Raw genomic sequence first — 2,756 nt, forward strand, 5'->3', positions numbered from 1 at the left:
AGGTTTTCATGCCTGATGAGGGCCAGGAACCCTTCCTGGTAGGCACTGAAGACCCGCAGAGTCACAGATCCCAGGAGAAATGTCGTCAGAGGGACACAGAGGCATCACGGAATTAAAGTGAAAATCAAGAAAGGAGCTGAGCATCTGTTTCATCACTTTCCTGCGCTGTTTTACTAAAGGGGCTGTTCTGGCCCAGTCAGGGCAAGCTATCATCAATCACCAACTACTTGTTGAACTATGTCCCGGGTCTTGACCTTGAAGGAGGGACGCGTTCGGGTTGAAAGCCGCCATGCCTGGTCGATCGCATCCCAGCCCTGAGCTGGCAGGGGCGAGTTTCCACCCGAGGGCCCCCGTCGTGGGATGTCGTCAGAGGAGTGGCCATTTACAAGTTGGCTTCATGCAGAGGCTCCAGGAGCGCCCCTGCGGGTAGCAGTTCTGGGAAAAGTAGCAGCTTCAGCTGTCTCCGCTCCTCTAGAGGGCGCGGAAGCCCGAGTTCTCCAAGAACCGCCTGCAGAAGCTCAAGGACTGCTAGCTGTCCGCGCTGACGCTGCGCTCCGTGCGCGGCCCGGAGGATCTGGGCGCCCTGGATCACATGGTCAGGATGACCACGAGCCTCTAACAGCCCCGCCGTGGCCATCGCGTGCCAGACACTGTCCCCCGAGAGCACTCTGTGCGTGCGGAAGAGGCGGCTGGCGCTGCAGGAAATCCTGGCTCTGCAGGAAATTGTGGCGGCGCGGCGAGGGGTTGGGGGAGGGGGCGGGCGCAGGAGGCAGGTAAGCGGAGGGCGCAGAGCAGCCCAAGCGGCCCGGCCCAGCGGCCGCGGGCTCCCAGGAGGGCTCCGCAAGAGCCGGCCTCCCACCTGCCCCGCTACAGGGGTCCTGGGGATCCGCTACCCCCGCCCCGATGAAGGCCAGCCTCTGCCCCTGCAGGGCTTTCAGCGGAGCAGCTTGTGGCCGGCGTGCTGGTGCCCCAGGTCAGCCTCAGCATGGAGCCGGCGCCCACCTTCCAGTCCGGAGAGGTCGGCGCGGAAGGGCAGCACAAAGGACAGCGGCCACCTGCGGATACCAAAGTGGCCTTACAAGGTGACCAAGGAGGAGAAACGAGAAGCGGAGGAGGCCTAGAAGAAGTGCTAGGCCAAGGTGCAGGAAAAGCGCCCGCCGCCCTGTAAGAAGAGGACGTGAGAGTCCGCGGGTGCTTGACGTGGGGTTCGAGGGCAGGGGGAGGCCGCGGGGCTGGGCACCATGGCCGCTCCCGGGACCACCGGGCCGCGTGCGTTTCCACGCTGTCTCTCTAGGATACTCCCAGGAAGGGGCTGGGGGAGCCACATTGATTCGCCTGACACCAACCACCCTAGGAATCAGTACACCTAGCGGGCATGTGGCCTTAAAGACTCCCTTTAGAATACCTCAATGAAGATTTTTTTAAAGATCGATTTATTAGGCCGGGCGCGGTGGCTCACGCCTGTAATCCCAGCCCTCTGGGAGGCCGAGGCTGGCGGATGACCTGAGGTTGGGAGTTTGAGACTAGCCTGAAGAAAATTGAGAAACCCCATCTCTACTAAAAATACAAAATTAGCAGAGAATGGTGGCACATGCCTGTAATCCCAGCTACTCCGGAGGCTGAGTCAGGAGAGTCGCTTGAACCCGGAGGAAGAAGTGGCAGTGAGCCAAGATCACGCCATTACACTCCAGCCTGGGCAACAAGAGGCAAACTCCGTCTCAATTAAAAAAAAAAAAAAAAAAAAAAATCAATTTATTGAAGGGTATTTTCTGTGTAATTTTGTATTTTTAATCGTCATCCGATTTGCTAAGTTTTACAAGTGATAGGGCCCTTGTATCCAAGGCAGTTTTAATACACTTGCCTGAAAACCTTTTATTTAAAATACTGTTTCTAGCAATAAATATTTATGTTATCTGTAGGAGTTTATACAGAAATCATGGGATTCTCTCCTTTTTGGCTGTTTGCTTTGGTCTTCTCATCGTGGGTGCACGTGCACACTGGATGTTCTTATTAATTAGGTTAAGTGATGCCGGATATTTCTATTTGATGGAGGGATTGACTCGTTCAGCCACTTAATCAAGTGAGACAGAGAGATCGGATTTTATTGTATCTTTTTAAAAAGTATCCATACAGTCATATATTGGGGGAAAACATTTATCATCAAATTATGAAACAATGCAGCGATAAGCATGTATAGCTTGCTAGAATTAAACTCATTTTAAGCAAGGAGTTTTAGATAAACTGGATACAAAATTTTTAACATATTAAAAATAGACATGAGAAAAACGTGTCATTTGATAAAATGGAGGAAATATAATAAATGATTACCAGAAATACAAAATTAAGCCTTATGTGCTCCTAAGTAAATCGAATCCAGGCGTCCTTAAAATGTAAAAAAAGGATGCAGCAAAAGTAAGGAGCCCAGAATGATGCAAATTACAGGAATGGGGAGGAGGTGATATTTAGAACAAGCAAAGAGAATGCAATGGGAAGCCAACTTCTTTTAGGCAAATTCTCCTGGAGTGGACCAGGCACCCCTGTCTTCCAGACTCAGTTCCAAAGAGTCCATTATGTGGGTGTTTCTTTTATTTTTCCCTTGAGGACCGCCCTTGGTGTTTATTTCAACTTCATGCGGACCTCATGGAATTTCAAAGACGTGGGACCTTGGCATTGTGGCACCTTCCTGCCACACATACATAATTCACAGCATTACCAAGTCCCTATGAGCCCTACCCTCACCTCTGTCAGCCGAGGAC

The 2,756-nt window shown here is 51.9% G+C and overlaps 1 long non-coding RNA gene across 1 annotated transcript; it reads right to left on the bottom strand.

Moving 5' to 3' along the window:
- Window positions 1–6: 6 nt before the first annotated feature.
- LOC112617791 lies at window positions 7–1,740 on the bottom strand. The gene has a single exon (XR_003117968.1). It is a non-coding gene; the product is annotated as an uncharacterized LOC112617791 (long non-coding RNA).
- Window positions 1,741–2,756: the final 1,016 nt, after the last annotated feature.

The sequence above is a fragment of the Theropithecus gelada genome, unplaced genomic scaffold (assembly GCF_003255815.1).
Source record: "Theropithecus gelada isolate Dixy unplaced genomic scaffold, Tgel_1.0 HiC_scaffold_4320, whole genome shotgun sequence".
In the NCBI taxonomy this organism is placed as follows: Eukaryota; Metazoa; Chordata; class Mammalia; order Primates; family Cercopithecidae; genus Theropithecus; species Theropithecus gelada.